Below are 26,827 nucleotides of genomic sequence, written 5' to 3'. Positions count from 1 at the left end.
CTCTTGGTAATCAGGCTGCTTTTCAGTAACTGCTTTGGTTACTGAACCAAAATCAAGCACAGGTCTTGATTATGACCATGTGCAGTTTATAGGTGCATTAAATGGTAGGACAGAGCCAGAGGAAAACCAATTATGCATTTTGGTTGCCAACATGACATCCACTGCTTCTTGCTTTCCATCCCAGAAGCCATCAAAAAGGATGTCCCTTCAGCAAAGTGTGTGGCTCTCCTTTACAACATCTATGGCTACTACAGGCCATCAATAAGCATAAGGCTTTTATCACAGCATTCTTTAACTTCACATCAAAACCCACAAAAAAATATGCCTGAAAAAAAATATAAGCGTAGGTATTTTCTTTTCCATTACAAGTGGAGATAATTCATATGTTTCCATCTGTTAGTGAGTGATATTGCCCCAGTAATGCACAAACCCACTCAAAGACAGGAATCAATCACACTGAGAAGAACTTAGGAGGAAATAAAATCTGAAAGTGTTTTCCATTTTTTATAGTAATTAAAGCACAGGGTGAAGTGATATCTAGTCCTGTTCTGTGAACTAGCTTTTTGCATTTTCTGCTATATTCGGGCAGGTTTGGGAAGCTGTTAGCATGCAGATAATAAAAAAGGAAGTAATTCCAACTAGATTCAATCTAATGCCCATGTCTCAATGAAAAGGAAGAAGCCATAAAGCACAGGGAACTACCTGAACAATTCCTTTGTCTTTTGCTGCTTAGACTTTGGGTTGCCATTTTTCCTGCCAGCTCCCCACCTACATTCAAATCTTCATGGCAACTGACTCAGCTGTTTGCAAGAGCAAAGCCAAGGGCAAATCAAGCCATTGGCCTTTCTTACAACACTCTAGTCTCTTTTCTGAGACTTCCAGCTACCCACAAGATTATACTTTTCATCCACCACACAATGTGCATTTGCCCCAGCTCATGGCAGTGTTTGTTGACAGGGGAAGGTTTGCCCACCAATCCTACATGGAAACTAGGATTAAAAAAGGTCAATCTGGGCACTTGAGCACTGAGGTCCCCCAGCAGTTTATACAGCCACCGAGTTTTGGATGTTTTTTTCTCCAACTCCCAGAGCGATTGCAAATTGCAGCACAAACCTTGGAAGGCTTGAATTTGTTTTTTATCTGGAGCAAGGGACAGATTTTCCCCCACCTTTCAGAAGCCACTGGACTTCTTTTGGCTGAAAAAAGTCAGCCCAAAGCAGAGGGTGACACTGAGAATTTCACTTCTGACATTCTAAGTTAGATGCAACCCAAATAGGTTCTTAGAAGCATCAGGCAATCATAACAAGAGGCATTGCAACCAGTACAGCCTATAATACAGCTGTAATACAATCAGTTCCCATACAGTTTGCTCTTGCAGAGTGATTGCTCAGTTATTATCTTGTCAGCTCACTAGTAAGTCAGAGCAACAGCCCACATCTAGCTAGAAAAACTTAGCATTTAAACAAAAGAAATCAGCATAGGGTTGTGCTGCACCATCTGATTTGGACAACAACCACAACATACAAAATACAGACAGGAATGATTTCCTATGCTCCAAAAGCAGTCCTGCCTCTCCATGGAGGTGTAGCAGTTTTTCTCTAACCAGCAGCTTACTGTGAAAGAAGGAGGTCTGCTCCACCTCTGTGGCCTTCAGCTGGTCTCTAAAGCACTTTGCCATTGTTATTTGATGCTCTGATTCAAGTCCCTTGCATGCCTAACATGGGACATGGCCTTGAGTAGTAGTCTTCTGCTTCTCAGCAGTCTCATGTCTCTCTCAAGTCATTTTCATTAGCAGTAATGCTGGGCTGGGCTTGGTGAAACCCAGATTCAGTCAGAGCCCCAGTGCACAGAAACTTTTAGGCAACAACTCAGGCTGGGGTTCAGTTATTAGAATTTCTTTTTAAACAAAGTGAGACCTCACCTGCAGTATTGTGTGCAGTTCTGGTGTCCTCAACATAAAAAGGACATGGAACTGTTGGAACAAGTGCAGAGGAGGGCCACGAGGATGATCAGGGGACTGGAGCACTTCCCGTATGAAGACAGGCTGAGAAAGTTGGGGCCTATAAGAGAAGGCTGCGTGGAGACCTCATAGCAGCCTTCCAGTATCTGAAGGGGGCCTATAGGGATGCTGGGGAGGGACTCTTCACTAGGGATTGTAGTGATAGGACAAGGGGTAACGGGTTAAAACTTAAACAAGAGAAGTTTAGATTGGATATAAGGAAGAAGTTCTTTACCGTGAGGGTGGTGAGGCACTGGAATGCGTTGCCCAGGGAAGTTGTGAGTGCTCCATCCCTGGCGGTGTTCAAGGCCAGGTTGGACAGAGCCTTGGGTGACATGGTTTAGTGTGAGGTGTCCCTGCCCATGGCAGGGGGCTGGAACTTGATGATCTTAAGGTCCTTTCCAACCCTAACTCTTCTATGATTCTATGACTTCCAGAAATACCCTTGAGTTGTGTTGGAACTAAAATACCTCCTTCACAGTTTCTTCTGAACATACATGTATGAGGAAGCTGAGCACCCGTTGGACTAGCTGGTGTCTTTTCAGCTTAGCCACTAATGCCTTCCTTCCCCTGTGTGCTGACACAGCTCTCCGTGGGAAGATTTCTCCCTCCAAAGGCAGTCCGGACTGATGAGAAGATCCCAAGCAGAGGTCAGGAATGAAGAGGTTTGCAGCACACAAAGTTTTTCACAAGAAGATTAGAGCAGGTTTTACAGAGGCCAAGTCACAGGGACAGTAACTGATCACACCCTGGCTACAGAAGGCTGCATGGCTGGAGGAGGACCTGTGCTCACAGGAAGCTCTGCATTCAGAGTGAACCCTGTGGGGTGGCAGATACTGAAAGGGTCTCTGGTGCTGCTCCCTAAAAAGCACTTTATCCTGATGTCAGAGTTCCTAAGGCAATGGGAAAACTGAGTCAGCACAATGGTAAAAGGAGTGGGGCTGGCATTGAATGCATCTCCATATAAGCCATATGAAGTATCCAGCTCATACTGATGCCTTCCATACCGTCGCCATGCACTTCAGGTGATCAGAAGGATTTCAGCTCTTGCCACCAACTTTTAGGGGGGGTTGTATTTCATATTTTAGCAAAAACTCTCTTTGGGGGTATTGGTTATAAAGTACTTTTCCAGTCATTTGTTCTCACTTTTTCCAAAGTGGCAGTTTAGAAAGAAGGAATTCAAGAAGCAGTACAACTCTCAGTGACTAAGGATAGCCACATCACCCCCACACTGCATTTGAATTTCATGGCTGCCACTGTTCTCCTCAAAGGACCACAGAGCTTATAGAACACCATAGGGATATTCCCTGTCGTCAAGATCTGATCCACTTGATTTGGGAAAGAGTAGCCAAAAGCATATCTTCAGTCTCAGCCAGCAGGTGCCCAGTGTCCCATCTGCTTGTGGGGCTCATTCTGTCTTCAGATGCACTACTTTTTCATCACCTGCTCTTTCAACATTGTCATTTCCATCAGCAATTTTCAGCCTTCTTGGGGGAGCTATTGGGTCTGTTTGCCATCTGTCTTTCTCCTTCCCCAGAGAACATTTGGACATCTGTCCTCCTTCTTCCCCTGAGAACACTTGGACAACATTTCATTTAGTAGTGGTGGTTTTTTAAGTAAGTTCAACATCTTTTGATAATAAATTGCTCTTGATATCCCTCGGAGACACTTCCATCTCCTTTGGTGACATCTTGCTCTTTCTGTGCATTACCATGGCTTAATTTTCATCTGCACTCTTGCCATTTCATTGGTTTGCATTTGATGACAGAACAACCCCTGAGTCATGATCCTATTACTCTTCTGGAGAGTGCTTACTATTACCCGAGATTACTTTTCCCCTTAGCACCTTAGCATTACTCTTCTCTCATTTGCATTCTAATTTTTATGTGTTCTCCAATTTATTCCTTGATTTTCACTTCAGATCTTTACTTCTGGCAATCCCCTTTCTTTTGCCCTTGTGAAATGAAGTTAATAAAACCTACCAGAGCTTTTTAGATAAGGTTTTTTTCCTGACTAACTTGTTATTGGTTTTCTTTGAGTGCATAAAAAAGATTGTGTATACTGAATACAGAAACGGACAAATACAAATAAAACCAAAGGCTCATCTAGGTTAAATAATTGGAAGAGGTGGACAAGATTGTACTGAAGGTGATATACAGAGAAGGAGAGAAGGACAGCACATGAAAGCAAAATACCAGAGCGCTTTCACTTAGCCAACTTCTACAGACAAAATAAAGTAGTTAAATTCTTCTAATCTGATAAAAATATAGAATTGGACAAACATATCACTTCATCTAAGACTCAGTTTGGCCTCTCCACCTTTTCCATGTTGGGATTGGCAGAATTTTCAAATTTACTTTAAAATATTATTTAACAACAACAACAACAACAACAAAAAAACAGCTGAGATTTCCTCCATCACATGCCTCCAAAAGCTGAAGCTTGACATAAGTACTTCTGAGCTGTCTGCTCAACTTCCGTGGTTTCTTCGGATGACACCAAAGAGAGATGTCTCCTCCTTCTATGTCCTATCTCTTTTTATTCTTTCTTCTTCTGTCACCAGTCCTTCTCAGAGTGGTGAAGTGCTCTCCATAGACAGATACTGCCAGAGCATTGAGCCTTATACACCATGGTCCTCTGCTATCATCTCTTCTCTCCCAGGTAACTTATTCCCCATACTAGGACACGGTTTGGGGTCTGCTTGATGTTTCAGTGCTTTGAAGCAAGAAGTCACAACAGACCCCTAAAAATATTTAGGTGGCTGGATGTGAAAATCATCCCTTGGACACTGTTACTTCAGTTACAGAAGGGCTGTTAGGCTTCCATTGCCTAAATGTGCTGATTTAATGCATCAAAGAAGTCATACCAGTGGCATTGCAGGAGATAGCTTTCTCTGATGATCCACAGGGCTCTAAATCAGTGTTTGATACCCTGTGGCTCTTCTGTGCTTCAGATACTCAAGATGTGTGTTGTGGTCTAGCCATGGTATGTGTTACAGCTTTTGTTGAAGTGTGGGTGCTCTACTTGCTCAAGAACTTGCAGGTTCTTTCTGCAGTCCTGTCCTTTCTAGCAGGCAGTCTGGGAGAGAAACACATTGTTAGTAGAGGAGCTCCTGAAAACAGAGTGATTTTCACTCTGCTACATCTTACAGAGAAGCCCTGCAAAAGACACATCTCTTACCCTCCCAGCGCTACTGTCATCCAGACAGCAGTGTACAAACACGAACTATTCTCCTGAGAATCCTAAACTCATCCACACCAACAGAGCCAAAACTGTTCCCCAGCTGTCACATTTCAGTAGAGAATCACAATTGTACCTTACATTTTTGTTTTGGGCTTGTGAGGGCTTTTTTCCAGGGAGAGAGAATACATTCTCTAATCGTGTATTAGTGTTCAAGCACCAAGCTGGTGAACTCCTTTTGGCTCAGGTGAGTGACAGAGAGAAATTCCGACTCATTTGCAACAAGGAAGGAAGCAGAGTGTACTGTGTGCTCAGAATTAGGGGCAGCAGGCAAGATTACAGCTGGAAAGGCTGCCTGCTGAGAGCACAGTGTATTTAGAAGCATCTAAAATTATTTGTGTGACTCAATACTGTTTTCCTAACACAGAGAACAGCATATGGTAACTCTCCCCCTTAAGATGCTCTTTTTATCCTCTTTGATTTCTTTACTTGTAGATATGGAGGAAGAAAAATAAAGAAGAGGGGGATTTTCTCTGCTGTTTACTCTAAAACAAACACCACTTTGCACTTCTGCAAATTCAAGGTGTTTTGCAGATGAGCTTGGAGATGTTGGACTTTGACCTGGGTTGGTATCACATGGTCTCTGCATTGTGTGGTTATCTCTAAGCAGTTCTGACTGAGCTGAAGGGTTTGTTTGTCCTGGAACAAACCCTTTTCTTTTTGTGAAAGACAATTTTACACAGCCAAAGCCATAGTAACATGTGGGCACCGTTACCAAACCTGGAGTGTCTAATGCAGCAATTGTGGGAGCCAGGAGGACCCAATAGCAGCAGCACTGTGAAATATTATGGTCAGACGGTAAGGACTGTACTACAATTTATTCATCTTCATTTTACAGAGACCTCTGGTGATCCAGGACTACCAAATAGCGTTTAATCTTCTTCCACTTTTCTGTCAGCTTCTGAAACCCTGTTCTCCCGTCACTCAGAACAGTGTGCCCTTTCTGACAAATCTCATCTGATGGGATCATCTAGAAAGTGACACCTTCTCTCATTGTATAGAATGCAGAAAAACTACTGGATGAGCTGCCCCAGGATTTAATCTTTCCCAGGTAATAAGGGTAGGTACATCCTGTCCTTAACCTGCTTCACATCTGATTCCAGCAGTTGCATTAGCTTCTGTCTACTGAATCACGCAGGGCTTTGCTCTCAGGAATGCTCTGAGGGTTCCCAGTGGTTGGAGCTACCTCTTTGCCAGCTCATTTGAGCCCAGAGCTTGCTGAGAAGCTTAAAGGAAAGACAGTTTTGTAGAATCATGGAATGGTTTGGGTTGGAAAGGACCTTAAAGCTCACCCAGTTCCAACTCCCCCTGCCATGGGCAGGGACACCTTCCACTAGACCAGGTTGCTCAAATCCCTGTGCAACCTGGCCTTGAACACTGTGAGTGGGCACAGACACTGCTGTGCAGTCATGATGATAACATGGCAGTGCCTGAGCCAGCTCTTCCCTTCAGTGATTCATTATTTCCCCTTTTATCTCCTTCCCTAACCAGCTTTGCTGACAAAATTAGCAGCTACCTGCTGTATGCTTAGTGCTACCATTTGCCGCACAGAAGAAAATATTAATTCATCATAAATGGAAGCAAATGGACTCACATTAAGCAGGAAGCAGCTTATACTTGCATTATTGCATTCAAAGTGGGTGGTATGCTTTGACTCATCTAATAGAGGCCATCACAGAGAAGATCCTGCTAGGAAGAACAGAGGAAGTCCAGATATGGATGAGAAAGTATCTAGTGACACCAGGAACCATCTCTAAATCTGCATGAGTATCAACCACAGTGTGTTTATTTCTTCAGATCACCTTGCACATCATGTAGCTATCTGGGACGGAGCTCCTCCTGATCCACCCAAGCCACAGAAAAAGGCAAGTGGGCCCACAGCAAGAGACATCTTAACCTTCCCCATCTCCACAACCACCTGCAGTCCCCAGCACTGGTACTCTGAAAGCTAAAACTGCAGAGAGGAGGAAAATCCAACTGAGGAGGAGCATGGATTAATGTAAAACTCATGTAGCTGGATAGCCTCCCTGAGTTTTGGATTTTGTCTGGGTACTTGTCATGTATCCAGGATCTACTGGTGGAAAGAATCTACTTTCCATTCATGGAAATGACTCACTAGCCCTAAAGGAAAGGCACCAAAATGAGAGCTATCTGCAAGCAAAGGATTGGAGGCTGTTCATGTGTGCAACTGACTGCTACCTGCTTGCAGCCCAAATATTTGCACAGAGATCATCACACCAATTAGTGAGGCCTTCATCAGGTCCTTTTCCAAATGTCTTTCAGTCATACTGAGGAGGATACAAGGGGTCACAGAAATGCTCTTCTTTGGGGGCAGACAAAACAATTGCTCCACCTCCCAGACATTGCTCCAACACTACCTTCTTCCCCTAAATTGCTTTCCCCATAATTAGAATCCCAACAGAATCACATTTCAGCCCACAAAGTAACAAGCTCCAGACGCGGCTTTTCCTTCTTGCTCATTCAAGGTCAGCTCCTGTCCTAAGGCACTAGCTTACTTTTTCCAGCAGTGTTACAAAACCATGGTAATGGGATCGACCTTTGCCTGCAAGCTGCTAATGACTTCCTGGGAGAGCACCCAGGGAATGGATCCACTCTGGTCTGCGTGCCGCTGGGGGAATTCATTCACTGGAAGAGCATTGCTTCACTGACTTTCAGCACTTCCACGGAAAAAAGGGACTCAGCAATGGCTGGGTGAAACCCACAGCTTGCCACAGGGGCCGGCTGTTGTCAGATGTTGTTATATCTCACAGCACTGCACAGCCACTGCTTGTCCCTAGCAGACAGGGTGTTTTCATTCAACAGATATTTGGGAGCAAATTACCTTAGGCAAGCATTATTATTAACTCTGGTTATTCACCACTGGTTTTGCTATTACTCTGCACCTAAGAGAGGGCACAGTGACTCAGATCCCAGGAGGCCAGCGAAGGAATGCACAGACCACAATACAAACAGGCATGACCTCACAGGCAGGAGCAGCAAGGTAGGTATGGTCCAAAGACCTTGCATGCTGCCTGCAGTCCAGAGCTGGCCATAGAACCTTCCTAGGACATATGGCAGGCATGCAAGAGGAGGCTGCATCCCTCATTTTGTGTGATTCAGATGAGGAAAAGAAAAGGAAAGGAAGAGGTTTTCCTGAGAACATCAGTCACAAATAAGACTGAGCCATACTTGGGTGTTAAGCTGCATTATGAATAAGGTCTAGCAATTGAATTGGCTCTTTTGAAAAATAAATAAACCAAAAGCACGCTGAAATCAGGCCTGTTCCTATTGACATCTTGGACCCAGCTCCTTTCTGAGCTCTGACTTGCAGAGACATTCCAGAAGTCCAGAGGATGGAAGAGATGGACTTCTCTACTTTGTTCTGATCAACCTGATCTAGCAATTAGGGTGACCCTGCAAAGTGCAGGGTTTAGAGACAACTCTCCAGAGGTTCCTTCCCACCTAAACCTCTTTCTGATGCTATGGTATTTCCTAGTGAAAACTCTATGAAGGGAAAAGAACAATGCTTTTAGTTTTGCCAGGTTTCGTCTTTGTGCACAGGTCTTTTTAGCCTCTAACAGCTAGAACAGGCCTCTCAGGAAGTGTACTCTCCTCTCCAAAGGAACAGGCATATTCACCAACTCTTCCAGTACTGCTCATTAGCACCTTTTCAGTGTCATGTATTCTGTGCAATTACTGGGTAAGCAAAACATCAATAACAGTTTCTCTTGTCCTTCCGCTGAACTTGCAGAAGGACCAGTTTACCCTGGAATGACTCAACAGGCTTGCAGCCATTCAACTGACTACGGATGCACAGGGACCTACAAAGAAGGTCCGACTTGAATAGTGCAAGTCAATAAACATGGGAAATCAGAGCACTTGTTTTTCAAGTTACCTGGTTTATTAACTCAACAGTATGGTCTGGTTGCCCAAGAAGACGGCTGTGAGCCAGGTCTCCTGAATTGTCAGGGCCCTGAGTGCACATAAACACACTCCATATGCATAGAAACATACTCCATCATAAACAGTGGCTCCATTTAAGCCCAGCCCTGGCCTTCAGCTCCTGATAGAGCTGTGCTCTGGTTTTGCTCAGCCACTGCTATGCCTGAGCCTCACCACAGACCCTATTGGTTGGGGCTTTCATCTGCAGGCTGGCTTCCTGACTTGCCCTAGGGCATGTCTTGGCACCATGAACTTGCCTGATGATCTTCATTCTTGGCTGAACCTGGCTGCTATCTAGGCCTGACTAACTGGGTACTGTGAATTGGGCCCTGGTTTGCAAAGCCCTTGCTTTGCCACCTGTGTCCATGCTTGGCTCCTGGCCTTTAGGGATGACCTAAGGCTGGCCCTCACAGCTCCTGGACACTAGCTCTGCTACTGAGATCCTTGATGCCCTTGGAGAAATTATTCCCATCCTGCTTGCTTTAGTGCTGGGGCTCTTCAATGCAGCAATTGATGATGAATGGGAACTGCAGCTCAAGCCAAGTCCAAGTCACCAAAGAAGCCACCCTGGTATGTGGTTGTCCTACGGCTGTCTTCGATTTAGCATTAGTTTCGATTCTTGTTCAGGATTAGTCCTAGACATAGCTATTGTTCATGTAGTGCAGAAAATGGTCTTGTCACATCTTGTCTCATCAGTAGAGGGGAGAATCAGGAGCATCAGAGTCAGGCTGAGCATTGTGAGCTGAGCACACAGCACCAGGAGCCTGTCAGGAGCTGAGAAGTCCTTCATGGAGGCACACAAGGTGGGCACAGGCTAAAGTGAGACTTTGATTTTACTATCTATCTTTATCTGTGGTTTGAAGATAAACAAGCAATTATTTTAGTTTTGTGAATGTGCACCAAATATATGGCTTTCTCTTAAGAAAAAGGATCACCTTTATCAAGATCACAGACCTGGTTCTAATACTGCTTCAGCTTTCAAGCTCACTTGCAATCCCTTTTCTCTATGAAGAGGTGGTGGTATTCTTGCTACGTGTCCTGTCATTGAGGTCTCCCCGTGCTGGCAGACTTTTACCTGGGCTGAGAGCTCCTTTCATTTTTCCCCCACCTATGAAACACATATTTACAGCTGGTGGAGTCTTCAAAGCCAAAAAGAAAACAGGGAAACCAAAGCCTAGACTACTGTGCCAGTGTGACACATTAGATTTGCTTATGAACCCTTTCCCTTGTGTCTGATGGATCACCTGACATGCAGGCATTCAAACTGAGCGAGCTGATGCAGTTATTTGCAGATGGGCTTCATCTCATCCTAGGGTAGGTGTATAAGCTGAGGAGATGATTCATTCTCTGCAGGTATTAGTCTTTACAGTCTTTACAGTCCTACCATAGCCTTCAGAAATTGTGCTTTGTTTTTCATCAGCACCTGCTTAAAAGAAGCAAGTGTGAAAACAGTAAAATTGATGACATTGAAACAAACTTCATGAAATTTGGAGCTGCTCATCTAATAGCAAAGGAAAGCAGATGTAGGTGTGCTATGCTACACTGCCTTCCTTCTGCCACTCAAAAAGTGGGAGAACAAATGAAATTTTAATGCTATTGTAAATAGGAAAAAAACCTGCGCTGGCAGGAAAGGGTTAAGTTCCAGTGGAGTCACCCAAAAAGCAAGACCATGGGAGCTTTTCAAACCTTTATTTTTCTTTCCATCTTCTTTCCCCAAATCTTTCTCTGAGTGGCAGTCTCTTTTTCTTCACTCCCACAATAATCTTTTTACTTGACCAAGGAAAAAATAGGTGCTTACAAAAGCAAAGAACTACCTTAAATTGCTTGGGCAGCAGGAGTGGTTCAATTAATTGCCTTAATTTAGCAGAAACATCAGGCATGCTGTTTACATCCTGTGAGATGCAGGCTGCCATTAGGAATGGAGTAAAGAAGGCGAATGATTATCTGCAAAGACTCAGCCACAGACTTCAGCAAGAGTAAGATCTTCAGCCTGTTGCGATTGAAACCACTCTGCCAAATGCATCTGCTCAGACAGTCAGAATTTCAGATTAACACAGCTTTCAGGTGCTTATAGGAGCTTTGATCTTAGGAATGGCAGCAAATGGGTATGATAAAAAGAATCTAATTATCATTATTATTACTGCAGGTAGAGTTAGACTGCCTGAAACTGGAAAGTGTTCCTGGACTTCATCCAGATATGTTTCAGCAAGGACACAAGGACCAGAGGTAACATGGTACAAACTGAAGCACAGGCTGGAGCATTCATCCAGACTCTGATTGATGGGATGCTCCAGTGAAGGTGGCTGAATGGCCTAGAGACCCCATCCTGACCCACAGCACATAAGCTGGCTCTCCTTTCTTGGAATCAGTTGTAAAATGCACATTTTCCCCAAGGCTCTGGATGGTGAAGACCTGAACCAGAATAAAGAAAGTGAATCCAAAAGTAGTACAGACACAGTGGGAGCCATTCCCAAACCTCCTGGTGGGTTAAAACGTCAAGAGGGCAAGCCGTGGGGTCCAGGAAATCTTTCCCATGTTTAACAGACACAAAGTGGCAGGGAGGGAGCAGATCTAAAAAAAATAAGTCATTTACCAGTGCAAGGACCAATTCCTTCTGTCTTCCTCTCTGCATCTGGCTTTGTTATTCTCTTGAGCAGCCCACCAGCACAGAGCAAGCAGAACTGTACAGAGTGGGTGGGTTGGTATGGGTCACCTCATACATCATCTGCAGCTAACTGCTGTGACTGTATGGAGCTTCCAGGCTGCAGGAGGTTTAATTAAGAGGAGATGTATGTTGCACTGGGGACAAGGCCCTTGCCTTGGCATGCTGTGCTTCTATGGCATGCTTTTGACACTGAACATAAATGATTTTATTTCTTCCTACCATCAATTCTTGTTCCAATAAAACCAGTGCCTGATGGGCCCTGTGAGAGCACAAGTCCCTTAATATGGTGAGGAAGCCACTTTGAGATCCTCAGCCCCACTTGTCTCTTCTTGCTTGACAGGAAGGATGTTTTTAGCCCACACCATTCTGGAGCCTGCTTCAGGACAAAGCAGCAGAGACGTGGCAAAGCCTGCTGAAGCGTGGAGCCCCAATGGGAAGCCCAGAACAGCTCCAGCTTACTGGGTCACAGCCGCCACTTGAATGCTACTCTTCTGGGAAGCATCTGCTTCCCCACGTTTCAATGTGCTGCCACACAGGAACATTCATCACATGCAGGCAGCAATGCTGAGCTAACATTAGAAAGAATAATTTCCGATAGACTAATAAATTAAGGGTGTCTTTTGCAGGACCTTCCCCTGTGCAGGTCGGGAGGTGTTTTGGCTTTAATTTAGGCATGACACACCAGTCATCTCACCTTGTGCCTTCCCTGATGTTTTCCAGCTCTCCCTTCTCTATCTTTCAGACACTTCAGACACCTTCTTTCATTGTTGTTAAAGCCTAATTAACAACAATTTCAGTCCTCTTTCTCGAGGAGGCAGCTCATGTACACAGCTACCTGATCGGGCTGCTGTAAATGAATATGCAGAAAAAAGGGTTGCTCTGCAGTGAATCAGGGGTAATGATACACTGGGAGAACTGTGCTGACACTGACCACTGAGGCCACGGCATACGCTGCTGGAGAGCATTAGCAGAGCCCATTCAGAGGTCTGCCTCTCTCACTGTTTATTGACGGTATGCTGTTTTCCAAGCTCCCCTCTGAACTGAGGAGAGATCTCTTAATTTTAAAATGATGGATTGCTTCAATGCCTCTCACTTCTGACCTTCCAAAGGAGCAGAGTGGAAGCCACAGTGAGTGCCTCTTTGAAGGCTGCGTTGCCCACCACATTAAGGTGTATCTTTATCAGGAGTGACCTCTCATTCCCTGAGTGGACAGAGATCTTCCACTGCCTGGAGTTTATTCTCAACGCCATTTTTAATGCATTCTGTGCTAAGCTAGGGTATGACAGCCATCAGCCTGAATTCAAACACTGTATGTAATGCTTCACATCACCACAATTAGAGATCTCTCAACAGCCTTGGTCCTGTCATGTTCCCATGGCCATCATGTTCCTCACTTGTAGCTCTCAGCTCTCAGCTCCCACAAAGCAGCCAGTACCACCAGCTTCTGCATCTAATAGCAGCCAAGGGGAAAACCTAAAGTAAGACTTGAGACCTCTGACAGTTCTTTCGGACTGTTTGGCCCTATGCTGCCTCAGTGCCAGAGACCGTAAAGGGTCTGTAGCCTGCTCCCCAGAAAACCAGATCCCAGAAACCTGTCCTCCTCCTGTCCAGGACCTTTGCTGCAGACAGGCTGCAGTGTTGAGTCTCACAGCCACTGCCTCATACACCATGGTGGCTGGGACCTTTCTCACCTGATTTCAGCCATCTCCTTCAAGCTCAGTATTGAGAAATCCCTGGAAAGAGACAGGCACCTCCAGCTGTGGAATTTTGTCCCCTACCCAATAGGTAGGAGGAAAGAATTAAACACATCTAAGAGATGAGGTAATTGGATTAAAAAGTTGGTCCGCATGCTTCTCCTCTAAGATGCAGACTCCATCTCTCTTGGAAGTGACCCAGCTGTAGTCAGTCCCTCCTTTCCACAGTCATCTTCTGGCAGTAGCGTAATAGATGAACTTCTCTTGGGTTCCCTCAGGCTTTCTCCAGGATAAGGCTGGGCTCTGGGACTATGTCAGGCACTGGCTCCTCACAAACAGGACACAAGGGGATCAGACAAAGCTCCACCACTGGTGGCAGTCCCAGCCCGATCCTAACTCTTTGGGCTCAGTGACCCCAGGCAGTGTTGAACTTTTGCCTCAGCCTGCTTCCCAGCAGTGTATACACATCCCCATGTGTATCCCAACTGGACTAATCTAGTTACAGAAAACGTCTTGGTAGGTACCCCTTGGCACCAGCTATGACCTCTTTAACACATTCTCGTCAACCTAAAAGCACACGCCAGAAATAGACTGTGTCAGTGACTCAGAAAGGGAAAGAAACAGAGAAGAGTCATTCTGACTCAAATACCGAGGTGGGCCTTGGGAGGATGGCACATGGGACTCTTTGCACCAGCACTCAGGGCTCTCCATGTCTCAGCTGCCAAAGCTCCCTCCCCCAAATCTGCAGCATGCTGGCAGTGTTGCTGCTTCTCTCTAGCTCGAGGTGATGCTGTGCTGACTCTGCAGTGTGACTCAATGGCATCACTTCTGCAATGGGTCTTGACCATGAGCTGAAGTCCTAGTAGCCTTATTTGGGTTGGTAAATAACATGGGTCAAGGCCCACTGCCTGTCCTAGAGGACAAGCAGCTCAACAGAGCTCACATCTGTACAACTAAACTATCTTCTGTCTACATCCTGGGAGCACTCCCTGTCCTGTTGTTTCACCTGAACTATGTCTAGGTACTGCTGCAAGATGGGACAGTTGGAGCTATAACAGAGCCGTGGATGGTCTCACAATTGAGCTTGCAACCCAGATCTAATTAGGAAAGCCAAGATAAAGAGCACTCATGTTAAACTGCTTCTCTAAGTAGGTCTGACTCTTGTTAGCACCCATCTCTCAGCTAACAAGCACCTTCTCCACATAGACTTGTGTGGATGACCCCACTGCTCCACTTGCTGAAGGCACAGCTGAATGGGAGGCTTTTCCATGGGAAAGAGGAGATAATTTGCAAAAAGATAAACAGACACGGAGACAGCAGGTCCACAGAGGATGCAAACACATCCTCACCTCTTACACAAACACATTCCACTTCCCATGCTTCCCTCACCATCTGAAGTGGAAGTCCACAGGAGTGTTAGTTCCTCTGGCTGCTTATGAAAGATCAGCAGAGCTCAGTCCAGGGGTGGCACTGAAGGAGCAGAGCGGTACTCTGGCTCTTGGATATCCACCTCGTCTATTTTAATGTCCTTCTTTTTACCATCTGGGGACCATGGCTGAGGAAGTATCTGCCTCAGCCATCACCTCCCTTCAGCTGAAGTCAGGAGAAAATTGTTCCTTTGAACTAGTTAGAGATATTCTGAGACCAGTTTCATGTCCGTGACCATGTACAGCCCCTTCCACATTCAAAATCAAGACACGTGGTTGTCTGTGACCTGAGCTGAGCAGAAGAGTTACCTGTTTTCAGACTCTATCCCAGTGCTTGATGTTTTACATCGAGAGGTTTTGACTCAAAACAACTATAGCTTTGATCAATGCAACCTCTAGCTAGAGATAGGGAAGCCTGGAACAGAACTGGCATCCTTCTACCAAATACCAGATTCTGCTTCAAAACAGGAAGGGTCTGGAAGATGTCAGAGTATTTTTAATGTATCATTTTCCCTTATCACCTTCTGGGAAACTGACAACACACCTGAGCTGCACCTTTTCTAAAAAGTTAAGCCTGGGCCAGGCAGGTACCAAAAGCATTGTTGCTTGAGTGAGTAAGGTTTTGCCTAAAGATCAACCCCACCTTTTAAATGAAAGCATCAAGGAGATCTCTCTGCACCCTTCTGCGCCTGGACCAGTACAGCTCTTTCAGGGAAGGAAGCCAAACTGCTGCCCATTTCCTCATTCTCAGGAAATCAGAGAGATTCTTGAAATTTGTTTAATTCAGCAATTTTGGAGCTTCTGGTAGTATCCCTGGTCATACAGGTAGTAGGTATGCATGTGCACAGACCCATTCCTCTGACCTGTTTCTGACCTTGATTATGCCACAGTTAATCCAAGTGAGCCCATTGCTAGCCAGGAGGCGCTTCAAACTGATGCTGAGATGACAAGTGTTTCCTCTGAGAAGCATAGCATCATGTAAGCAGCACAGAGCAAAACCAAGCACAGCAACTTTCTGCAGTGTGCGTCTGTCGCCCCTTCTTGTGACATCCCAGTTGCCGGTATGAGCCCTCATCATGAACAGTTCCTTGAGATGGACATACAATTGCTTTTGTTATTGCCATCTGCAGCTTAACCACAGCTGACTCTTAACATTCTTCACTGTCCACAAAGGAACTACAGCTTCTGCAGTCTGAAAGTGTGTCACAAAGGTTTGTTGCTAAATGGAAACTAAACCAGTCACAAGGCTCTCAGTGCCAGAGCGAGCATGTCGCTCCTTCTTACTCCCCACTGGGGTGGCTTATGATTAGCACAGCCCAACCAACAAAGCAGTGTCAGACTGCAATCACGCTTCCAGAAGTTATTTACAGGCAGGAGCAAGCACATTTTGTGTAAACTTGCATTGTGGTCTGGCAGGTTACCCCTGCTTGCATCTGCTTTGGGATGGACAAATAGTGTCCTTTGGTGAGTACTTTTTCCCATCTCAGTGCAGAGCTGCAGCCTTCCTACCTTCCTACTATTCCCTTCGCATTTTGGCCAGGCAAGAGAGTGAAGAGCAGAGAGGATCATCTAACTAACTGCTCTTCCTTCACTCAGACTGATGTGAACTTCCACTTACCCCATGCCATTTCGTATTTCAGCAGACTAATGCAAAAGACATGTTTATTACCTTAGCAAGATGCTAGAAAGAGAGGGAGGTGGAAAGAAATACACACATTTTTGCTGGGTGTCCAGAGACAACAGCAAGAGCTGTCACTTAAGCCAGCATGGGAGGGAGGGCTGAAGACGCTCTGTATCACCTCTCACAATCTGGTGTAGGACTTACGTGGGGATGGTCATTTTACGTGGGAAAGCACATCTTCCTCAGTCATCGCTCAAGCCTGACCCAGAAGGCAAGGGAACAGACTCCAGGGCAGCACATTTGCTAGGGGAAGAACCAACCCTTTGGCTATTTTAGGTCTCTTCCAAAGTTTAGGTAGCAGCTGACTACAATGGTTGAATATCTGCTTTATGGCATTTTTTTGGTGTCCAGGGAGATCACATTGCCTGTGTCCTAACTTCCCTCTTTAGGCCCTTGCCAGGTAGGAAACACTAGAAGGAGAGGCAGGGGAAGGACATTAAGGTGCTGAGCTCCCACAGTAAGTGGGGCCATGCCCATAACTCGGGAAAGCAACCTCCAAACTTCTCATGTCTGAGGAACATCCCTGAGACCTATTTATTTGCTCCTCATCCCAGACACCTGACAGAAGATTACACCTGGAAGGACCACAGGTCTTACTTGCTCTGGAAAAGCTGGTTAATCCAGTTTGTTGGTTTGAAATAACATTTCCAGCTCCTTACTAAAGGAAAGCCTAAAACAAATTATCGAAAAGAAATCAAAGGCTGAAATGTCTTATATCTCACTACCCGTATTGCAAGCTGGAAGATGTATTTAATGGGGTTTTAATATACCAGAAAAGGAAAAGCCATAGGGCTTGTATTATTAAAGGCAGCAAATCCATCCTAATAAAGACAACAGATTTAATCTGGTTCTAACATTTCTGATTAGCTTTTCTCCTTATGAACACTCTGATGATTTGAACCTTGCTCTTTTACTCACTGATTTCTTAATGCAATTAATACTCATTTCAACATTGCCACTGAGAGCATCTTTTCATTTGCTTTTACAAAAGGAAAGCTGAGGTCTGCACTCCAGACATGTGAAATACAGTACCACGATGTGCATTACAACGATCAATTGATAAATTACATCAGCTCATCTTTCCCAGGAAGGATTTATTACTGATGTAAGAGGAACAAATGGTTACAGCAAGGAATGATTTGTTTTTTCTTGCTGATCTATGCAAAAGGTCTGTTCCACCACTCACTTAAATGAAAGTGTTAAGGGAAGACTACACTGTCATATGAATTCATATAGAGAAAAGCTGTGCAGCATATAGACAAAAAGATGCTCACAATGCTCTCTTCATCATTTGGTCCAGTTAGTTGTTTGCACCAGAAACAGAAGTTGGATTGTTAAATGTGTAGGGAAATGAAAGGAATAAAATCTAATTATAATTAAAAAAATACATATAACAGATGCTTTAAAAGCAAAGGAAAAAAGAACAGCTTTAAAGTTACTGTAACAAACTTCCATCCCGTGAAGACATTTTTCACTTTGTTGTCTCAGAAGATTCTTCAAGACCTTTTCATTTTCATTCTGATCAAGCTGCAAGAAAACACCAAAACCTGGAGACTCTTTGCCTGATTTCCTCCCCTTGCCATTGCCATTCTCAACAAAGGCTTGAACAAGAGCACTGATAGATATTGTTTATAGCCTTTAATCCAACTATGGACTCAGTCTCTCTCCCAGCTGCTTTGCATATGCAGACAGTTCTTTAAGGCAGTACTTCTTGTTAGATGTGTATGCATGGACTACAACATACAGACTGTCATACATAGTAGCTAGGACATCATGACCACAAATGTGGCAGGAAATGAACATCTTGAAGGGATCACACCTACCCATAACTTTGGCTGGGGAGCAGCAAAAATCCATTCTTATTAGACTCAATAGGAGGACTGTCACATGTGGTAGGGAAAACTAGCATATAACTCCTGCTCCATCTCTCCTTGAGTCTTTCTGTGCCTTTCCAAGCCAACCTGGCTATATTTTCTGTAGTGTATATAACTCATCATTTTCTAAATACTGGGCTGGGCATTTGCCTAGGAAGCCATTCCTGGCTCCCTGCCATTATTTTGCAGTAATGAGCTCTTGCACAGGAAGTCACCTCACCCCCAGGCTGGGGTCTCTCCTGGCATAAATTCTGCCTGTCTCTTTGATGGCATCAATCATTCATAGCCTTGTCCTGCCCAGAGCATCTGCTTCCCATTCTCTTCCTTAGTTTCCTCCTGACTAATTGATGAAATTGTTGAGTGCAGTTGCCTGGGACACTGCCCTTTCCTTAAGCAGTTTTGGCCTCCTTTGTGGGAGAAAGCAGGAAATCTTCACAGAACCCCTGAAGGGACAGAGAGGTTGAACAGGACCCACCTCTCACCAGGACAACAGAGGCTAAGACAACAAAATAAAGTCAGACTGTTCCTAGGCTGTCAGTGTCTAAGGGCAGAGGTGAGAGCACAAGGAGAGGAAGGACTGTGTGCTTTTCCTGTCATACTCAGCATTCAAGTGGCAAATAAACCACTCTCCAGGCAGTTTTCCCTCAGGCAACTTCTACAATGGCTCTCAAACTTCTACCATCATATGGATAGCATGGACCTTGGAGCAAGGCAGAAGTGGGCAACCACATTTCACTACCACTGCCTGCCCTCTCCCACCTCTGCTGTTCAGCAGCTAAAACCCCTGCGTGCATGATCATGATGCTCCTGGACAGCTTGAGGTGACCAACACCTCAACCAGGGAAAGGCACCACCAGGAAACATGCAGCTGATGTGAGCACAAAAACATGGCAACTTCTCTAGAAGCCTACGGCAACCCTTCCTCATCCAAAAGAGTCCCAGGGCCAGCAGAGTAATAGTTTGCAAAGAGGAGCTGAGGGCAGAGACAACAATGATATTAAAGGTCATTTTTATCTGCAAAGCTAGGAAAGAGGCCCTGAGAGCCTGAGCCTCAGGTCTGTAGTGGTTTACTACCTCTCCATTGCCCACACATTGTGCTTACTAGGTCCACAGAGGCTGCAGTGTGAGTCAAATCCTGCCTCCCAGGGCTGCCAAGGGAGTAGTCACAAACATCCTTTGCAAAGGCACCATTCATGCCTACCCTGTGCTGAAGAATGAGTGCATGATGAGATAAGGGACAACACCACAGCTCTATCATAAGACTTGATTTATGGGAAAGACTCAATAGAAGACAGCAATTGAGATGTGATGTGGTGAAGACAGCTGCCTTGCAGCATAATTTCACAAGTCGTGAGAAGCCTCTGGTGGACCAAACTATCTTTCCTGGATGCACTCTGGCTTCATTCCTACATGGAACGGTAAAGAGTGTTGGGAACACCTTAGGGTGGGTGCAAGATGGGGGCTACCTTCTTTAGCACAAAAGGGAGGAGCTTTGATTTCAGTCTGTTCATCTCACTACCACTATTTAAAGCTATTAATGCCAGTGCTTTTTTGCCATCATTCGAGTTCAGATGGCTGACAGTGCTCATGGTATCTGCTTTTCTTAGGCTGACTCTCTCTGCTTTTGTTTGGTTGAAGTAGAGAGCAAACACTACCTCTGGTAGCACAGAGATGCTTATGGTCCCATCAGCTGTTACTCACAGCAGCATAATAATCCTGTAAAATGGGACTTGAATTCCACTTAAAAAGCAAGTAGCACAACCACTGGAGGCTGATGAGAGATGATGCAAGACAGCAAAAATACTGAATTTGGTATTAGCCAGCAGAGATGTTGCAAATGTTCCTCAGTAACTTTTCTTTCTCAAGCATGCACACAAAGTGCTGCATGCACTGGTCCAGCCGGGGGGGGCCAATGGATGGATCCCAGCAGGCACAAACCCCAATAAGTGAGATGCTTTCTGACCTGCCATGGCTGTGGTTGGAAGATGGCTCGTATCTGGGGCAAATTCAGCTATTACAGCTCCCAATACCTTTGAGTATCCCATGCTCTAGGCTGGATCCCAGAATAGATGAAATCAGTGTGTGGGAAGTTTTATGCCCCTTTCAAGGGAAGTTAAACTCAGCTGCCTGGTTTATGCAGAGGGAGTCCTGGACTGAGAACCAGGAGTTCAGATTTCTAGCTTTGCTATTCACTTTGGTAGTGTTGGTGTCTTCTCCCAGTCTCTTCCCTGACCACACAACCTTTGGGCAGGGAATGCTTCCCACTCTACGTATTTACAATCCCTAGTGTTCTGAACACTGAGCTACGAGAACTCACTGTGGACTAAAACCAAATAGGAAACACCAAGTCTTTGGCTTTGTCTCTCTGGAGCTTTTGGGTTATATTTACCATTTTTTCTGAGGCAAACAAGCTTTCACATCCAGTTACATCAATAAAAGAAGAAAGAAGGGACCAGCCTATCACTGTCCCGTCAGTCCCAGAGGCTGTCACCTCTGCTTTCCATTTATATCCCAACTTCCACCACTACATAAACAGGGGGTTGCAAGCAGAGTACTGCACAGACATTCCAAAAGGAACGAAAAGGGGAAGAAAAACAGGGCTGGTGTATATATGCTGGAGCTTCCCTAACGCCCACAGAGGCGGTGGGTACCCAGCATAGGGGACAGAGGCATGCTTTGGGAAAGAAGAACCTGTTTGGTACAGGCAGAAAACTATAAGGAAGTTTTAATGAGGATTTCAGTGGATACAAATCATTTCCTGAGCAATGGCTGATGACAGCTAATAGGAATCCCAGAAACAGTACGACAGCACCTTCTTATTTTCTGTTGCCTGCAATCACAGTGTCCAGCTGTTATTTTCATCCTCCCAGTAGTATAATGAACAGTTGCATTCACATTTCTATTCCTTTATTTTTGCCAGAGATGTCACCGTTCCTCTTTTTTCTATAAACATAGGAGTGCAATTCTTACCCTTCCCTCTGTTTCAGTACTCAACTAACGTAAGGAGGCAGAAGCCAGTAAAAAGTTTATTAGCAGACCTCTCCAGAGAATCAGTTTAACATAGTTATGTGTAATACAGCTTTATTTCTTTTATTTTTCCTTAAATTAAAGAAAAAGATAAAAAAGGGAGTTGTTTAAATTTATGAGCTGATGAGACAGTGAGTAATGGTGAATCACTGTTTAATATTTTAGTCAACCATCTGCAAGGTGAGCTGTACTCCCTTTCATATCGCTACTGCTAAGAAGTCACCTCAAGTTTCACGAATAAAATCAGTCTTGCATCAACCTGAAAGGCTGTATTCAGCACAAAAAGCAATTATTGTCCACCCAGAGATCTCAAACACACAACTTTCAATGCAGGAGGAAACAAGCACAACTATAAACTGGGGTGCGGGGTGAATAACAAAAGCTGCAAGGATGAAGGTGGCTTTTTTGTTAGCTCTCAGTGATTCTGCAGGCAGAGTTACAGGAGAGAGCAGGTATCTGGCTGTGCATGGAGGACAGTGCTTATGGTTGTCTATATGCTGCCTTGTGATCACCTCATCTTCCTGTGCTTCCAAGACAGTTACTAGCACTCCAGTGGCACTAAACCTCAGGCCAGCCTGGGATTTTCCAGCCAGTTTCCCAGAGGAAGGAGACACAAGCTTCTCTCCTGTTTCATCTTCCTCCAGACCAGTGACATGTGCGGAATACCTCTGTGTCTCAGTGTCACAGCTACCCAGAGGAAAGCACAGCAGTGCTGGCAAGGGAGGAGGATGCAGCAAAGGAGGTTTGTCAGCAGTCTGACACCTACAGATCCACAATACCAGGGGACACACACACTGTGCAGACAAGTTACCTGCCCCACCTGCAGTTGCAGTGTCTGAGCAGAGAAGGTGCAGAGCCAGCTGTATCCCTTCCAGTCTCCATGTGCTACCTCTCCCACTGGGAACAAAGACTAAAACCCCAGGTGGTTCAGGAAAGCCTCCATTAGACTTGTTGTTTCCAAATTTCCCCTTCCTACTCTTCCCAGTGCTGAAATCCTCATCAGCCTCTTGGTCTTAGCTGCTTTCATGAGAGCATGGTCTCTTCCAGACTGGCTATCTAACCATCTCTTGCCCACCGCTCATACCCACCTCCTCTGCTGCCATTGACAAGAGCTGTCTTTAGCATGTGTTACCAGCAAAAAACAGGCTCTAGGCCCAGCCTCTCTGTCTTTCTTCAAGGGTATTTTTGAATTCCTTTCCTTGATTAATGTATGTTAAAAGTGACTAATTTCATACCTTCCATCTCTTTAGCTGCTTTACAACAGGGAAAAATGCAATTTCCTCTAGCTTGTCAGGTGTCACAAGAGTTTTGTGAACCATGACAATACACATTGCTTACTGCTGCACACATCCTATCACCCCCCTGAAATCTAATGGGATATGAATAGCGGTTTTGCAATAAATGTGAGTTATGAAATTACTGTAGAGAGCCAGTGCTACAGAGAAGGGTACTGAGAGACTGTGTAACCCAGCAGAAATATGGTTTTCTGTACAGCACAGGCTACACCAAAGGAAACTACATCAGTTGCTCTGGGGCTGACTTCAATGGAGTGAGGAAAACCTTCATGACTTTTTACGCATCTTTTACACCTGGAGGATGACCACTCACGTCCATTGTCTTTACACTGCTGAAAATGACAGAAAAACTCCTGGTGCATCCAGTTCCTTCACAGTGTTTGATTTATACACATACAAACAAGCAGCTTAGTCTCCACTTTGGTTTGCAGACCCTTCTTCCACGGCAAGTGCTTCAGCCACGATGCAGTGAAATCTGATGCCAGCACTAAGTCAATAGTTGTTCCTTGTCTCCCTGAAAATAACCTACTTCAAACTGTGCAATAAGAATTTTGTGAAGCTCAGGTGAGCTGATTTGGACCAGAAACACACCTCCCTCACTTTTCACACTCACCAGTGGTTCACCACTCACCCCGTTAAATAGCACACAAACTTTATTTGCCACAGCTATTTCTCAATGTCCCTTTTTTATGGGACCCTACCAAGTGAAGTAGCCTTCTGGCATGTGGTGTCTTGTCTCTATCAAAACATGGAGGCACTGTGTTCAGGTCACCTCCTGGACTTCTTACTTAATTGAACAGATTTGGCACTAATTTAGTGGTAAAGAAGTTCTTGATATTATCAAGGATTCCTGCCTTGGAGATATTATCTGGCATAGAGAAAAGCGTAGATTTGTTTTCTGAATGCTCTATTTCCTCTGTAAAAATTCACAAAGCTTGCTCACAGCTTGAAGGACGTACCTTGAAGGACAGTGACAGAACAAAACCGACCATTCAAAGCAGTACTTCTTTTTGTCTTTTCCAGGTCTTCCAAGTGAAGCAAAACAAAGAACAAGAAATCTTTTCACCCTCTCAATTTCTCTGACATCAGAAGAGATCCCCAAGCAAATATATTTCCCTGGGTTTTCAGGGGAGAGAAGCAAGAGAAAAAGTTGGGAGAGAAAGAAAAATCTTCCCTATCCCCATAATATTTAAAGAAGGAAAATGTTACGTGTTTTTAAAAATTAACACGAAGTTCTGTTATTTTGATCCCTCCCCCAAGCTGTATGTGCCTTGATGTACTCAGGAACTCCTTTTCAGAGTCCTCTCTTGAGCCACCCTTTATTCTCCATGCATTCACCCACTCTGTGGTGCAGTGAGCATGACCTGGGTGACAGTGACCATGTGGTGAGACGAGGGCTTCCATCCCCCTGCCACACCAAGCCCCTTTTCTCAGTGGATCCACCACAAGAGAGGGTGAATGCACTATCATAATGCTCCAGCTCTGGCAGGCGAGACCAGCGGAGAATGGGAAAAGATACCCTCCTACCAGCACGTACGGTCATTTTGCTTTCCTGGATTTGTCTGAATCTCTTATTGTTCCCCTTTCTGCACTCACGCCTCGTACCACACAGAGCTGTGATCTGACAGCCTTGTGTGTATTCATCAGTGCTTCAGAGCAGATGATTCACCTACTCCTCTTTATGATTTTATCTCCCATCAACTGAGAATTCAAAGCCTGCATAATGCACCATTGTTGTATTCAGGAGCGGGCCTGTCACTGTGATACAAATGATACCATGAAAAAGGTGTGATTTTAATTGAAACAGAAGGTTGGCAGGTAGCATCCTAAAGCTCAGGAGCTCGCAGATTAAAAATAACGACAATGAGATCATGTCTTCTAACAACAGAGCGAAAATAGCAATAATAAATACAATAGCCCTGACAGGGGCACTGCATGGGAAGGTGAAGGCTAGAAGGTGTATTGTCCACCCTGGGCAGAAAGTAAACAGTGCTGCTTGTTTTACATCCTTTACAACTCATTGTATCTACATCCAAGCTCTGACTCCTGCCTGGCTCCCACCCTGTGTCTGGGAAAGCTGTACTGAGCTCCAAGAGAGGAGCTCTGAGGGAATCATCTGCCAGTGGGCCAGCAGCTATACAGCTGCAGTAGGCACCCTTGGCTGGCACACAGGTATTGAAGAGGACAGGGACAGAGAGTGCATCTGCATCAGATCCAGCTCAGGCACTAGCATAGGTAAAGCCATGGTAGAAGGGCATCAGGTAATAAGGGGTAACGGGTTAAAACTTAAACAGAGGAAGTTTAGGTTGGATATAAGGAGGAAATTCTTTCCTGTTAGGGTGGTGAGGCACTGGAATAGGTTGCCCAGGGAGGTTGTGAATGCTCCATCCCTGGCAGTGTTCAAGGCCAGGTTGGACAGAGCCTTGGGTGATATGGTTTAGTGTGAGGTGTCCCTGCCCATGGCAGGGGGGTTGGAACTAGATGATCTTAAGGTCCTTTCCAACCCTAACTATTCTATGATTCTATGATTCTAGGTAGGCATGCAGAAGAATGGATTAGCCCTTCTGGCAGGGAAATCTGACATAGCTCTGTGTGACACACTAGGGACTGATGTTTCCTGCATGATCAGCAAATGCCAGGGAAGTTTGCTCCACAACAAAGTGCTCTCATGCCATAGATGGATAAGAAGCAGCTTGGGTTGGGTAGCAACACCACCTTAACAGCTCTTTGCAGCTGAGCCATGCTCTCCCTGGAACACATATTCCACCTTCAATAAAAATGTCATGTTCTGGGAGTTCTAGGCTGGTTGTTGAAAGGCACAGCCTCCAAGCTGTGCCTTCAATTCTCTCAATTCAGTTCTTTCAACATCCGAGCACCAGATCCCAGAACAGCTGTTGCCCTCTAACCCTCAATCTGTAAGCCTGCTTCTTCCACTAATTGCATTGGTGTTATACTTAAAGCCAATGAGGTTTCATTGATAAACCCACCCCAAATACCCATTTCTGCCACATGTGAAAAGCCATGTTTCTCACCCATCCACTGGACAACATCTGAGTTGCTTCCTCAGATAAACCACAGTAAACATAATTTTAGCAGCAGAAGTTTTCGTGGCAGGTGAGTGAGTTCTAGTCCATTCCCAGTCCTCTGAGAAAAATGTTGTTAATGAAGATGACACACAAATCCCTAGATGTTATTACATAAGGCCTGGAGAGGAGCACCCCACTATTCACATCTTCCTGCTCAGAGATGTCAGGATGCCCCTCTGCTGCCCCAGCCAACAGGCTGTGAAACATCCCAACACAATGGGGGATCTCTTGTGGTTCAGCTGGCTTAACACGGAGCTTATGGCTGTGCTAGTTGCAATGCCTGGAAAAAGATGGAGTGACAGAAACCAGTGGCTCTTGCCAGCTGCTGGGATAGAGTGCCCTGACCTGAGAGTGCATCAACCACCCCAGAGTGTCCAGATGACGAAATGTGTGCTTGTTTCCTTGTTGAAAGTGTTGTCACACTCCATTCTGCTGACTGAATGGTGGGGATGGAGTCCTGAATACAGATGAATGTCCTCATCTCCTCTAAATTCTGACAGAGACAGTTTCTTAGTGAAGACAGAGCTTATTCATTCTTGCAGAAGATGCATTCACCCACTGTGCTCATGCTATCGATGCTAGGTAGGTTGTAAGGCATGCCAGAACCTCAAGGGACTCACAACAACCAGCTTTTAATGTGATGCCACACACTGGTGTACAGCAATTGCTACCCTTGGCTAAGCACACGTTGAGGATCCTACAAGTATGCCCCTCTTTCACTATGACCCTTCTTCATTTTCATGGCAATGGTTGAGGCAGCATTTTCCCCTCCATCCATCCAACTTGGCTCATCATCTTGTAATGTTTTGGGATGTAAGGTCTGACTCAACTAATGGCTTCTTTTGACAATGATGGCCATAGCCCTGAAACATCTGGTCCTGTGCACCATTTTCATTG

The sequence above is a fragment of the Pezoporus wallicus genome, unplaced genomic scaffold, assembly GCF_028554395.1.
Source record: "Pezoporus wallicus isolate ANWC-B61680 ecotype Strahan unplaced genomic scaffold, APGP_CSIRO_Pwel_v1 contig_2384, whole genome shotgun sequence".
Lineage (NCBI taxonomy): Eukaryota > Metazoa > Chordata > Aves > Psittaciformes > Psittacidae > Pezoporus > Pezoporus wallicus.
This window is presented reverse-complemented; position numbering follows the sequence as displayed.